Source organism: Macaca mulatta, chromosome 20 (assembly GCF_049350105.2).
Source record: "Macaca mulatta isolate MMU2019108-1 chromosome 20, T2T-MMU8v2.0, whole genome shotgun sequence".
NCBI lineage: Eukaryota > Metazoa > Chordata > Mammalia > Primates > Cercopithecidae > Macaca > Macaca mulatta.
The window spans coordinates 22089985-22105743 of NC_133425.1; positions in this window are offsets into that span (position 1 = coordinate 22089985).

The following is a 15759-nucleotide window of genomic DNA, read 5'->3' on the forward strand; positions in this document are numbered from 1 at the left end:
AAGAAAGCCAGGCTTTGGATTTTTTTATTCAACTGTCAGAGTAAAGAGAAAGAACTTCTCTTTCCTCTGCACATGAATTGGGCAGCCATCTTGAAAGAGTAAGAAGAGAAGCTTTATAAAGGAATGAAATTAAGAAATGGAGTGAGAAGAATGGAGTTAAGAAATGGTGTGAGTCAGGCACGGTGGCTCACACTTTAATTCCAGAACTTTGGGAGGCTTAGGTGGGAGGGAGGATCACTTGAGCCCAGGAGTTCGAGACCAGCCCTGGCAACATAGTGAGACCCCCCTGTTTCTACAAATAATAAAAAGAATTAGCTGGGCATTGTGGTGCACGCCTGTGGTCCTAGCCACTCAGGAGGCTGAGGTGGGAGGATTGCTCGAGCCTGGGAGGTTGAGGCTATAGTGAGCTGAGATTGCACCATTGCACTCCAGCCTGGTTAACAGAGTGAGATCCTGTTTTAAAAAAAAAAAAAGAAAAAAAAAAGAATGAAAGAAAGAAAGAAAAAAGGAAAGAAAAAAAGAAAAAAGAAATGGTGACCGGGCGCGGTGGCTCAAGCCTGTAATCCCAGCACTTTGGGAGGCCGAGACTGGCGGATCACGAGGTCAGGAGATCGAGACCATCCTGGCTAACACAATGAAACCCCGTCTCCACTAAAACTACAAAAAAATTAGCCGGGCGTGGTGGCGGCGCCTGTAGTCCCAGCTACTCGGGAGGCTGAGGCAGGAGAATGGCGGGAACCCGGGAGGCGGAGCTTGCAGTGAGCCGAGATCGCGCCACTGCACTCCAGCCTGGGCGACAGAGTGAGACTCTGCCTCAAAAAAAAAAAAAAAAAAAAAAAGAAATGGTGTGAGAAACACTGGGTCCTGGCAAAAGATTTTGCCGCCTGCATCAAACTGCACCTGCAGGTTTGCTCTTGGACCTTTCAGTTATATCAACATATTTGGGTTGGATTTCCTGATACTTACAAGTAGTTGGGTTGCTTTCTTTTTTCTGTTTATTTTTCTTGCTCATGGGATGCGCACAAATTGTTTTTTATTACGGGTATAAGTGATCACAAAGTACCCATTTTCTCTATAACCTGAACAGAGAGAGTATGGGCATCTCAGCTTCCTGGGCCACAGCATCAGTCTTTACCCTGAATTCAGCCTTGATGCACCTGAGCGCCTGATGAGCTACAGGGATCCTGTTTTTGAAAATTTTACGTGGGTGAAAAAATAGCAAAATCGTGTGTGAGGCTTTTGCCTTGAGACCTGGGTTTGTTCCAGAGACAACTCTAATTGGAGGAGAGAGATTTACTCCTCCCACTCTCCTTGCTGACATTTGGCCTCAGGGGACTGAGTCATACCCGACCGACACTATGTATCTAAATTTGAATGGCAGTCTGCTAGTCCAACCAGGTGATGCTTCCTGTCCCCTGAGGGTAGCCAATATCATCTCTTGCTTTTCTTCCTCCTAATTTAGCATCACTCAGGGCAGGAATTCTGGGCTGGAGGGGAGAGGCCTATAGTTCTCTTGTATGGTCTGAGTTTGCTCACACAGCAACCTGCTCTTATCTAGTCTGATTTTTTTCAATGGCAGCCTGTTGTACCTTGTCATCTGACTCTGTGGACAGGACTTTCTGGTCTTCACACTGATTCAGGTTTGTTAATTTTTTCCTCCTTGTTGATGTATAGTCAGGAATTTAACATCCTTGACTGTCCTCATCATTGGACACCCTCACTAGTCTTGTCAAGTGCTTAGCTATACAAGTGAAAGCATGGAAGCTTGGAGGTGATATGTCATGATGCTGAACCCTAGGACTGAGCCCCGTGAATATGCTGTTAAGGTTCTTCCATCCCCACTTCCCTTCTGGGCCTGCCGCTCTTGCAACATCCTTGTGTCATGCTCAAAGACCTTTGCAGTGCCAGTTCTGCGTTTCCCAACAGTGTCTTTGTTTTGGGTGCATTCTTTGATATTGGATCCTTGAAATGGACTAATCAGGTCCTGGCAGGCAATGGATATGCACATTAAAATTGATTACTTGAGGACAGTTTAACAAAGAGTATTTACAGAAGCATGGACTGGGTTAAATGAAACAAAGGGTGTGAATTTCTCTGGAACTGTCAACAGCGGGGAGCCCTTACCAACCAGGTCTAAAAGGGAAGGGAAGAGAGACTTCTGGAATCCAGAAAGAACTGTAGTGTAATTACTCAACCTTCCTACCCACTGCACAGACAAAACCAGTTTGCTGAGACTGTGGTATTGCAGTGAAGAAAGAGTTTAATTAACCTGAGGCTGGCCATGTGGAAGAACTGGAGTTATCACTCAAATCATTCTCCCCAAAAACTTGGAGGTTGTGGTTTTCCTTTTCTTTTCTTTTTTTTTTTTTAGGTGTAGTTTTGCTTTTGTTGCCTGGACTGGTGTGCAATGGTGTGATCTTGGCTCACCGCAACCTCCACCTCCCGGGTTCAAGTGATTCTCCTGCTTCCGCCTCCCAAGTAGCTGGGATTACAGATGCACCACCGCACCCGGCTAATTTTGTATTTTTAGTAGAGACAGGGTTTCTCCGTGTTGGTCAGGCTGGTCTTGAACTCCCGACCTCAGGTGATCCCCCTGCTTTGGCCTCCCAAAGTGCTGAGATTACAGGCATGAGCCACCGCACCTGGCCTGTGATTTTTCAAAGATAGTTTGGTGGCCAGAGGACTAGGCAATGGGGGCTGCTGATTAGTTGGGGATGCAACAGGGATGTGGGAAACGGTCCTTGTGCTCTGAGTCCACCTCTGGGTAGGGGCCACAGGACCAGTTGAGTCATGAGTCATAAGTCCAGGTCTGGTCAGTTATTTGCCAGAATGCAAAGTCTGCAAATCATCTCAAAAGACCAATCCTAGGTTCTATAATAGTGATGTTATCTATAGGAGCGACTGGGGAAGTCACAAATCTTGTAACTTATAGAACAATGGCTGGTTCTAAAACTATGCCTAAGACTATGCCTTCATTTTAGCAGAATTCAGGCCCCTCCCTGATCTTGTGGCCTTCCTTAGTTTTACAAAGGTGGTTTTAGCCCTGAAACAATGAGGGAATCAGTTTTAGTGGAACACTATTATCATCCTTGCTTTCAAGTTAAACTATAAACTAAATTCCTGTCCAGGTGCAGTAGCTCACGCCTGCAATCCCAGCACTTTGGGACACCAAGGCAGGCAGATCGCTTGAGCCCAGGAGTTCAAGACCAGGCTGGGCAACATGGCAAGACCCCATCTCCACAAAAAATACAAAAAAATTTAGCATGTGCCTGCAGTCCTAGCTACTCCGGAGGCTGAGGTGGGAGAACCACCCTGAGACCAGGGAGTTCGAGGTTGTGGTGAGCCATGATCATGCCTGGGCGACAGAGTGAGACCTTGTCTCAGAAAGCAAATAAATAAAATAAAAAAATTCCTCTCATGATTAACTTGGTCTATACCCAGGAATGAGTGAGGACAGTTAGCCTGTGAGGCTAGAAACGAGATGGAGTCAGCCACACCAGATTCTCTCACTGTCATAATCTTGGCAAAGGCAGCTTCAGTAGCTGTGAGAAAGAGTTGCCCAGCAAGAGCTGTAGTAGCTTTTCCCAGCGGCGCCAATGCTTCCCTAGTCCAGGCTCTGGGGAATTCTCTCTTGGAAGATGCAGCAGGCTGGAGTCGAGAGTGGGGACTTTAATCCTCCTCTGCACATTGCCAGGAACCACCTTTTCCCTTCCAGAGCAGACTTTCATTTTAAAAGCTATTTTGTGTTCAGCTTCTGAGAGCCCATGTGTTTGCTCATTCCCAGGAGAATTTTTATGACTTCTACACTTTTAAAAAGCTAATGTCAAGCTGCCTGGCTTTCTGTCTAGGTTTTGCACCTCCAAATCCGCTCTCTACTCTTCTCAACTCTGCTGTGCCCAGGGAGCCAGATTGGCCAATGGGGACCCAGTAGGAGATTGGAGGGTGGAAGGAGAGGTCCAGGTATTTATTCCCTTGGCTTCTTTCCTTCCAGGCTGAGGGTTTGCAGTGGCTCAGTTTCTCCCTAAAGGCCACAGTTCCTGTTGGGCGGCTCTTTCTTACAGTGACAGCTTTCTCTGGGTTCCAGGATTCTCTCTCTCTCTCTCTCCTTCCCTTTTAGACCCAACTGTTGATAATACCAGTGTACTCCACATCCTTGTTTTCTCTCAATCCTGTCCACACTTCTGTAGATAACCTCTTTCCTAAACTATCCTCAGTTACCCCATTGGAGTGTGCATCTGTTTTTTGCTAGGGCCTGATTGCTCCATTTCAAACACCCAATATCAAAGAATTCGCCCCTGAAGACTGCAAGGGCATCCTCAGAGAAGTTTCCCCAGTGTCTTTCTGTTTCCAGTGGTAGTCCATCTCCAGCATAGCCTGAACCAGGTCAATGAGTGCTGCCTATTGTATCTGATCAAGTTTGTCATTGAGATCCTGAAGATGCATACCTCCTACTTCTGGCTTGGGGACAACTGGGCACTGCCCCATAGTTAATGACTGTGGATACAGTTCTCAGATTAATCTGGGTGTCTGCTGAGTCCATCAGCCAACCAAAAACCTGCAAATGACTGTCTCAGGACTCCTTCTAGTTGCATACTATCTATGTACCTCCTTGCCCTAGGTGTGTATCCTCTGAAATAATTCATTCATTCAATACCGTAGTGGAACATTGTGGTAGACAGCTTCTAAGATGACCCCAAATGATCCTTGCCACCTCATGTTCATATCCTTTTGTGACCCCTTGCCCTGACTGTGGGCTGGACCTAGTGACTAGCTTTTATTTTTTTATTTTCATTAAAAAAAAAATTTCTCAGCCGGGTGCAGTGGCTTATGCCTGTAATCCCAGCACTTTGGGAGGCCAAGGTGGGTGGATCACGAGGTCAGGAGTTCGAGACCAGCCTGGCCAACATAGTGAAACCCTGTCTCTACTAAAAAAAAAAAAATACAAAAATTAGCCAGGTTTGGTGGTGCGCACCTGTAGTCCCAGCTACTTGGGAGGCTGACACAGGAGAACTGCTTGAACCCGGGAGGTGGAGGTTGCAGTGAGCTGAGACCATACCATTGCACTCCAGCCTGGGTGATGGAGTGAGACTCCGTCTCAAAAAATTTTTTTCTTTTTTTGAGACAAGGTCTTGCTCTGTGGCCCAGGATGAGTGCAGTGACATAATCACGGCTCACTGCAGCCTTGAACTCCTGGGCTCAAGCAATCCTCCTACCTCAGCCTTCCAAGTAGTTGGGACCACAGGTGCACACCACTATGCCTGGCTAATTTTTAATTTTATTGTAGAGAGGAGGTCTCCCTGTGGTGCCCAGGCTGGTCTTGAACTCCTAGACTCAAGTAATCTTTCTGCCCCAGCCTCCCATAGTGCTGGGGTTATTGGCATAAGCCACTACAAACAGCCTATAATTTCAACTTTTATTTTAGGTGTAGGGGATACATGTGTAGGTTTGTTACATGGGTATATTGTCTGTTGCTGATGTTTGGGGTATGATTGGTTCTGTCACCCAAATAATGAGCATAGTTTGTCAGCCCTTTTGTCCCTCCCTTTCTCTCTCATCTAGCAGTTCCCAGTTTTTTTTTTTTTTGAGACAGAGTCTTGCTCTGTTGCCTAGGTTGGAGTGCAGTGGTGGGATCTTGGCTCACTGCAACCTCCACCTTACAGATTCAAGTGATCCTCATGCCTCAGCCTCCTGAGTAGCTGGGATTACAGGTGCTTGCCACCACTGCCTGCTAATTTTTGTAGTTTTAGTAGAGACAGGGTTTTGCCATGTTGGCCAGGCTGGTCTTGAACTCCTGACCTCAAGTGATCCGCCCACCTTGGCCTCCCAAAGTGCTGGGATTATAGGTGTGAGCTACCATGCTCAGCTGTAGTCCTCAGTTTTTATTGTTCCCATGTTTATATCCATGTGTACCTAATGTTTAGCTCTTGCTTATAAATGAGAGCATGCAGTATTTGGTTTTCCATTCCTGCGTTAATTCACCTAGGAAAATGACTGCCAGCTGCATCCATGTAGCTGCAAAGGGTATGATTTTGTTCCTTTTTATGACTGTGTAGTATTCCACATTTTCTTTATCCATACCACATTTTCTTTATCCAATCCTCCGTTCATGGGCAACTAGGTTGATTCTATGTCTTTGCTATTGTGAATAGTGCTGCAATGAACACACGAGTCACTAGCTTTTAATCAGCAGAACACAGCAAAAGTGATGGCATTTCAGTTTGAGATTAGGTTACCAAACACAGAGACTTCTGTCTTGCTAGCACACTCTCTGTCTTGCCTTCTTGCTGTTACTGAACCTAACTTGGGTCCCCCTGCCCAGCATAGCAAAACCAAACATTGATATTGGGATTGTAGCAAGAGCAAGTAGGGTATCTATTGGAAGGCACCAAGCAAAGAGAATTAATGCTTAAGTCCCAAGTTCCCCGATGGCTTATAGGTAAGGATTTATAATTGCGGGAAGGCAGAGGTTACATGCAAAGTTATAAATCAATCTGTGGGAGGCTGTACATTGGTTTGACCTAAAAAGGCAGGACGTCTCAAAGCGGAAACCCATAGGTGAAAGGTAGATTTAAAGATGTTTTGATTTGCAATTGGCTTAGGAAGAGAAGCCTTGTCTAAAAATTTGAGATCAGCAGAATGTTAATTCTGGCCTGGGGTGTGACTTCGTCTACGCCCCTTAGGAAGAAATTTAGAGCCGAGAAGAGTGTTAAGAGTTTAGCCTTCAGTTCCCCCTTGTCTGAGTCCTACGTGTCAGTGGACCCATTTAGTGGGGAGTCCTCATTTTTGAAAAACAATCTGTGAATATTAGTTTTTATAGGGAAGCCAAACATCCCATGATTTTAACTTTCTTGCCCATTATTCTAAGCTACTATTATCTTCTTGCTTATTAAATTGCTTCTTTATGTATTTATTTATTTTTGAGACAGAGTCTTTCTCCATTGCCCAGGCTGGAGTGCAATGGCATGATCTTGGCTCACTGCAACCTCCACCTCCTGGGTTCAAGCAATTCTCCTGCTTCAGCCTCCTGAAGCAGGGTACTACAGTAGCTGGGACTAGAAGTAGCTGGGACTACAGGTGTGCGCCACCACTCCTGGCTAATTTTGTATTTTAGTAGGGACAGGGTTTTGCCATGTTGGCCAGGCTGGTCTTGAACTCCTGACCTCAAGTGATCCACCTGCCTCGGCTTCCCAAAGTGCTGAGATTACAGGCGTGAGCCACCATGCCCAGCCTTATTTATTTTTTAAGGGCTGGCTAAGTGCCTGGAATTTTTCTTAAAGGAACTTAAGATATTTCTTTATTTCTATGTTTGGGCGGGGAGCTGCATGCCCCTAAGAGAGGTCCCTGTTCTGCCTCATTGCCTGCTTGCTCTGATAAATCAAGCTGTTGTGTTGTGAGCTGCCCTATGGAGAGGCCCACATAGCAGGGATCTGAAAGTGGCTTCTGACAACGGTTCATGAGAAACGAATCCTGCCAATAATCATGTGGGTGCGCTTGGAAGTAGATCCTGCCCCAGTTGAGCCTTGAGATGAAACCTAGCTGACACCTTGATAGCAACTCATGGGAGACCCTGAAGCAGGGGGCCCATCTTCGAATTTCTAACCTACAGAAACTGTAAGATAATAAATATGTGTTGTTTTAAGCCACTGAGTTTTGGAATAATTTGTTACACAGCAATGGATAGCTGATATAGCAGTGTAGACTTTAGTTGATGATTCCAGTGGGGAGACCAAAGTGAAATTTACATTGCACACTTCACAAAAAGTAACTAACTAACCAACCCATTAGTCATTTCTGTGCATCCTCAGCCCTCTTAATGCTGAGGGCTCCTCTTTCTTGCTCTTGTTCTCTCTCAGTATCATTCTCTAATTTGACCGTATCTAGCTTCATTGCATATTATCTTTCTCTGGATCGTCAGTTTTTTTCTGTGTCCATTTGGTAGAGAATTTTAGTTTTTTATGACTTTTTTTTCTTTAGAGATGGAGTCTCACTCTGTTGCCCAGGCTGGTCTCAAACTCCTGGGCTCAAGCAATCCCCCGCACTTGGCCTCCCAGAGTGCTGGGATTACAGGCATGAGCCATCACACCTGGCGCTTTCTGACTTCTACTCCCAAACATGTTGGCCAACTCCTCTAGGTATTCAGCAGGAAAAAATCCTCTTTATTAATGCAGGCCACCTTTTCTGGGCAGCAGTGTGGGTTATAGATATTTGAAATATCTGTTAGATAAGCCTCTCAGTTTCTTCCTGCATATATTGCTATTCAACTGCTTAAAGCTATTGAAAAATGCATGCAAACAAAATTTTAATCTAACAGAGAAAATATCTTTATGACATTGTTCAAATCAAGTTATATCATATGTGAAGGAGAAGCACATTCCACCGGAGAAAGCTTTTTAAACCCTCTGCTTTTTGACATTTTAACCAGTATGTTAGATAAGAAGACTGCTATGGAAATATAGTTAGCAACATTGTTGGAAAATATAGGCTAGAAAAGAGTTCAAGAATATGTATCCATTGAACTTGATGAAATAATTTTAGAAGCTGAGGCTGTGAAATCTTGACAGCGAAACTGAAGAGACACTGTAGAGTTCCCATTTTGCAGATTTATATTTGGTTGGTTCATGCAGGCAGACCCCAGGAGAGCTAAGATTTTGTTAAATACCTAACACATACCCAGTAAGAAGGATAAATGTAGGTGTTCACATCAGTGTTTTAAACACGTGATCCAATAAATCAGCAAAAAGGCAGCAAAGCAATTGTAGTAATGGCTAAAAAACAGGAGTGGGGAAGACTTCAGGAGCAGGAATTGTATAAAAATACATCCAAATGTGGCTATTTCTGACTACTTCATTCAAATGTGAGCCTCCATCCGTTCTCACCTGGATTCCGGCAAGAACTTCCTAGCAGTTTTCTCTGTCTCAGATTTGCTTTCTTGGGGTCTGTTTTCAACAAAGCAACCAGAATAATACTTAAAAAAAAAAAAAGTATCAGACTGGGCGTGATGCCTGTAATCTTGTACTTTGGGAGGCTGAGGTGGGAAGAATAACTTGAGGTCAGGAGTTTGAGACCAGCCTGGGCAACATAGCTAGACTCTGTTTTTACAATAAATAAATAAATAAGTAAATACATACATTAGTCAGGTGTGGTGAAACATGCCTGTAGTCCCAGTTACTTGGGAGGTTGAGGTGGGAGGATCACTGGAGTCTGGGAGGTCGAGGCTGCAGGCAGATGTGTTCCTGCCACTGCACTCCAGCCTGAGTGACAAGAGTGAGACTCTGTCTCCAATCTCTCTCTCTCTCTGTCCTATCTATCTTCTATTTAATTTATCTATCCATCTACACACACACACACACACACACAGTATCAGAACATTATTCATGATAGCCAAAAGCTTAAAAAAACCCCAAATGTCCATTAGCTGAATGGATGGATACATTGTTGCACAGTATATCCATACAATGAAACATTACTTGGCAATTTAAAAAATGAAGTACGAGTCGTCATATTTATAGAGACAGAAAGTAGAATGGTGGTTGCCATGCCAGGGACTGGGGTGGGGTGGGGAATGGGAGTTGTTGTTCAATGGGTACAGAGTTTCAGTTTGGAGATAAGAGTTCTGGAGATGGATGGTGGGTATGGTTACACAACAGTGTGCATATACTTACTGCCATGAAACTGTACACTTAAAAATGGTAAAGATCGTTAAAAAAACCAAAAGGACTGAAGTACTGATATATGCTACAACATAGATGAAGCTTGAAAATCTTATTCTAAGAAGCCATATGCAAAATGTCGCATGTTGTATGATTCCATTGATAGGAAATGTTCAGAATAGGCAAATGTATAGAAAGTAGATTAGTGGTTGTCCAAGGCTGGGTGGGGGTTTTGTGGGGAGGGTTGAGAAAATGGGGAGTGATTGCTAATGGGCAAATACTTTTTGGTGGTGATGGGATGATACAAAATTCTAAAGTAGATTACTGCCAGGTACGGTGGCTCATGCCTGTAATCCCAGCACTTTGGATCCAAGGCAGGTGGATCACTTGAGGCCAGGAGTTTGAGACAAGCGTGGCCAACATGGTGAAACCCCATCTGTACTAAAAATACAAAAATTAGCCAGGCGTGATGGCACATGCTTGTAATCTTAGTTACTTGGGACGTCAAAGTGGGAGGATCACTTGAACTCAGGAGACAGAGGTTGCAGTGAGCTGAGATCACACCACTGCACTCCAACTCTGGACAATAGAGCTAGACTCCATCTCAAAAAAAAAAAAAAAAAAGAAAGAAAAAAATGAAGATTATGGTGATGGTTGTACTACACTGTGAATATATAAAAATTCATTGAATTGTAAACTTTAAATAGGTGAATTTTATGTCAATTAAAGCTGTTTAAAAAAAAGACATATGAAAAACTTGAATTTTGGGGAGTTAGTTGTATTAACCAGGCCCTATCCAATCTTTTTTTTTTTAATTAGAGATGGGGGTCTCACTCTGTCACCCAGGCTGGGGTGCAGTGGCATGATCATAGCTCACTTCAGCTTCCCGAAGAGCCAGGATTACAGGTGGCCACAATGTCTGGCTAACTAAAAAACATTTTTTAAGAGATGAGGGTCTCACTATGTTGCCCAGCCTGGTCTTAAACTCCTGGCCTCAAGTGATCCTCTTGCCTCAGCTCACAGGTGTGAGCCACCATACCTGGCTTATCTTTCTCTTATCTTGAGAAAGAATAAATTCAGTTTGGTTATTGCACATTGAACAGTAAGCTGTCCTCAACATCTGGTAACACACCATAGCTTTTCCAAAGGTAGAAATGGTGATAGGATCAAAGAAGTATGTTGTTTCAGGGCATATGAAGAAAAAAAGGCAGATTATGTTATTCCTTTGCTCAAAACCTTCCAGTGGTTTTCCATGTTAATGAGTGGAAACTAAAGTTCTTAAAATTGCCTACAAGGTCCAACACACTCAGTCTGCCACCTGCGACTTATTTGAGCTTACCCCCTACTTCCTTCAGCCATGCTGACCTTCTCCCCATCCATCCCATGCCCTGGACCCACTCCTGGCCCAGGCCTTTGCACCTGCTGGCTGTGCCCTCTGCCTCCAAAACTCTTTTGCCAAATTCCCTCATGGCTTGCTTACTTACACCTCCTTTAATTCAAATATCACTTCTTGGCCACCTCCCTGGCCACCCCCTACAAAAATGCATTCCTGACATATTCTGCTTTTCCACTTTTCTTCCCTCCTTCATTTTTTCCCATGACACACCTGCACAATACATAGTTTGTTTATTCTTTGGTTCATTGTCTCCCCACACCCACTCCAGAATGTAAGCTCTACAAGGCAGGGATTTTTGTCCATCTTCTTCACCGCTATATCCTCAGTACCTTTATAACGGTGTTTGGCACATAGTAGTAACTCAATAGATATTTGTTAAATGAATGAATGAAAAGCTGCCATGTGTTCAAGAAGTCATTATGTGTTGCATAGGAAAACAGTACCTATTAAGGAGATACCAGCATCCTACAAATAGTGGAGGAAAATGCCACACAAGTTGCCAAATTGATTAAAATGTGCCTTTTAACTTGCAGACTCTGGAGGGTAACTTACACAAATACAGACAGTTGTTCCCTTATATGTACAATTTGCCCCTGATTTTTCATTCCAGCTGTCACACAATTGCCTGGAGGATTGTTAAACATCATTTAATAAGTGGGTCTTTGCTACGTTTCTCCCGGGAACAGAGTATAGAGAATTGCCCATTGAGAAGCAGCCGAAGCCCAGGTCAGCACCTGCAATGAGGAGTGGCTGCTTAGTTAAATGGACTGGGGCTTCTGTTTGAAACCTCACTGGTTTTCTCTGTTGACAGCATCTTGATGTATATGGCATGTGTCTCCTGACCTTAGTGGCCTCTCACAAAACTCTGGAGCATAGCAGTGCATCTCTGAGATTCTCCTAGCAGCATAGTCCATAGGTGAATTCCCTATGGACTATGTGTCTTATATTTTAAACCAGTTCAAACCAAACCCATCACAAAAGTACCCTCCAACTTTGGTGAAAACCTGTCTAGCCATTTTCTTATGATATTGTAAGACAGAAACTTAATTTTTTTTTGGAGACAGAGCCTCGCCTTGTCACCCAGGCTGGAGTGCAGTGGTGAGATTTCAGCTCACTGCAACCTCTGCCTCCTGGGTTCAAGAGATTCTTATGCCCCAGCTACCCGAGTAGCTGGTACTGTCAGCACACACCACCACACCCGGATAAGTTTTGTATTTTTAGTAGAGGTGGGGGCTTCACCATGTTGCCCAGGCTGGTCTTAAACTCCTGGCCTCAAGCAATCCACCCACCTTAGCCTCCCAAAGTGCTAGGATTACAGGCATGAGCCACCATGCCCAGCCTATATTTTAATCTCCAAGTAAAATAAGAACCAGAAAGAAGGCGTCTTGTGTTTGTAGTATGCGGAACTGGAAATCCAGACTTTCAAATAAGATTGAAGCCTGAGAGACAATGGTAGTTAAGGAATGGGTCTGTGGAGGGCTCTGGACAAAAGCACATGTTTACCCACAAGTGGTACGCAGATTATCTTGAGTAGTTGGGATTATAGGTGCCTGTCACCATGCCTGGCTAATTTTTGTATTTTTAGTAGAGACAGGGTTTCACCATGTGGCCAAGCTGGTCTCGAACTCCTGACCTCAAGTGATCCACCTGCCTTGGCCTCCCAAAGTGCTGGAATTACAGGCGTGAGCCACCACATCAGGCCTTGAAATGGTATTTAAGATTTACTTACCTAATAACTTGATTTCTTCCCTAGAGAAAGAATTAAATTGTTTTTAACTGATTGAATGGGGGCTTGGGTGACATTTCAGGAGAGTTAGAAAGTGTATGTGTATATTTTAACACTGATTTGTAAGTTGACACTTGAATATATGTAAGAGTAGTCAACTTGGTTTGAAATAGTCTTTTTTTATTCTTTTTGGTTTATTGGTAACTGTGAGTTGATTTATCCCTAAAATAGTTCAAAGCCTTTTCTGTTTTAGCTCTGGGAATAATGTTATTCTTCTTTTCAAAGATGTAATATTTCTGTTAACAGTACAGAAAGATAACAAAGATAAGAGCCTTCAGGGCTCTTTGAAGACAAAATGGTGTTCTGAATTGGACATTCATTAGACTGAGGGGATAAATCTCTAAATCTGGGTTTTATGATTTTAGGTTTGTTTGTTTAATGGATTTCTTTGCTTAAACTTCAGGTGCATGCATGATAATTTTGAAGAGCAGAGAGATGGACAAATGTGATTTGATTTATAAGTCTTTTCAAAGGCATTTGAAAATGTATTTCAGGTTTAGTTAAGCTTATTTTTCACACTCTTAGTTGAAGGCAGGAGTGATTGCTTTCCTCCCTCCACACCTCAGAAAGATGGAATGGTTTCTCACTTGTACATTTTTCCATCTCAGCAAAGGAGGAGCGGAGGTTTTCCAGAAGGGTTAGGAATAAAGGTGGGGAAGGCAAGCCCTTGTGACCATAAGAGCAGGAATCCATACAGAAGAGTGGCTGGTTTAGATTTGCTGGCTTGAGAGTGGATTATTTTATCCAACTCTTGATCAGTGTTGTGAGAATTAAGTAAGATAATAGATGTAAGTGGCTTAGAAGTGTCCAATCAATGCTAGCTACTGTTGTTATTCTCAGTACTACAGGTAAGCTTGGTGGATATATTTGAAGACATTTGTGCCAAGGGTTATGGGGGAATAAGTGTGTGGTTCACCATTTGGCCCAGTGAACTTTTCAGGACTTAGGCTGAGGAAGGTGGGAAGGGCCCTGAGACTGGCAGGTTTGGTGGGAGACTCTTGCATCACGGTCCCGAGAGCCCCAGGATAGGAGACAACCTTTATCACAAGACCTGAGAACTGCTGCTATCTTGGGCTTCTAGAATAATGGGCTGGGAGCTCACACTCTGACAATGGAGGGATTTTTTTTTTTTTTTTGACAGCCTTGTTCTGTCCCCCAGGCTGGAGTGCAGTGGCGCGATCTTGGCTCGTTGCAAGCTCCGCCTCCCGGGTTCTCGCCATTCTGCCTCAGCTTCCCGAGTAGCTGGGACTATAGGCACCCGCCACCACGCCTGGCTAATTTTTTGTATTTTTAGTAGAAACGGGGCTTCACTGTGTTAATCAGGATGGTCTCAATCTCCTGACCTCGTGATCCTCCCTCCTCGGCCTCCCGAAGTGCTGGGATTACAGGCATAAACCACTGCGCCTGGCCCAATGGAGGGATTTTTTATAGCATTGTGTCTACCTGGCTTTTCATATGACTTGTGTTCTGCTCTTGCAACTTTGATGACTTCTGAAGTACAGATGTTCCTTGACTTACAATGAGGTTGCATCTCAATAAACCCATTGTAACTTGAAAATATCTTAAGTAAAACTTGCTTTAATACACCTAACCTACTGAACATCATAGCTTAGCCTAGCCTACCTTAAACGTGCTTGGAACACTTACGTTAGCCTAAAGTTAGGCAAAATCATCTAAAACAAAGCCTGTTTTATAATAAAGTGTGGAATATCTCACATAACTTATTGAACATTGTACTGAAAGGGCAAACCAGAATGGTTGTATGGGTACTTGAAGTACAGTTTCTACTGAATACATATTGTTTTTGCACCATTGTAAAGTTGAAAAATTGTGGGTTTAACCAATGTAAGTTGGGGACCATCTGTGTTTTTTTTTCCTCCTTAAAGCATATAGAAGTATAGCCAAAGAGTGTTTCAAAGCTGGATTACATAATTAATCTTTTTTTTTTTTCGACGAAGTCTCCCTCTGTTGCCCAGGCTGGAATACAGTGGTGTGAACTTGCCTCACTGCAACCTCTGCCTCCCGGGTTCAAGCGATTCTCCTGCCTCAGCCTCCTGAGTATCTGGGATTACAGGTGTGCCTGGAATTACAGGCACATGTCACCATGCCCAGCTAATTTTTGTATTTCTAGTAGAGACAGGGTTTTGTCATGTTGGTCAGGCTGGTCTCAAACTCCTGACCTCAAGTGATTCACCCGCCTTGGCCTCCACACATGGCTGAAAATTCAGATTGTTGTCCAAGATTGCAGAATAAATTGCCTGGGACAAGAAAGTCAATGAGTGAGGAGAGATAAGTCAATGGGCTGAGAAGGGGTAGCCTCAGTCTTGCATAAACAGAATACAGAGGGGATTTGGGTGGGTGGGGGGTGGTGAGTGAATGGGCAAAGGTAGGACAAAACCAAGCCCACTTAAAGAACAATAATATTACAAAGGACAAAGTTGAGAGTATGAGGCAAAGGGGGAACCTTTTAAAAGCATATTTTTGAGCACTGACTAGTGATGCTTTCCCTGCGTAATCTCATTTAACCAGTTTAATAACCTTAAAAAGGAAGTAGTAGTGTTCTTACTTCATAGATGAGGAAACAGGCTTGGAGACAGGAGAGATGTTCAGAGAAGACTTTTTAAAAGGGTATGTGGTTAGCTGTATTCTCAACGTTCTTGATACCTCCCCCGACCCCCATGTCCTTGAACAGTCACTGTCTTCCCAGCCATCATCTATTCTACCTTCAAAACATATCCCCAGTTCATCCACTGCTTCCCATCTCCTGCATTGTCACCGTAGGCTACCATCGTGTCTCAACATATACAGCCTCTCGATTCTCCCACTTCCTAATCTGCCTCCTGCTTAAACTGTTCTTTCAACAAAATCCAGAGAAACCCCAAACAAAGCACATCTGATAAAGATACTGCCCTCATTAAAACCCTCAA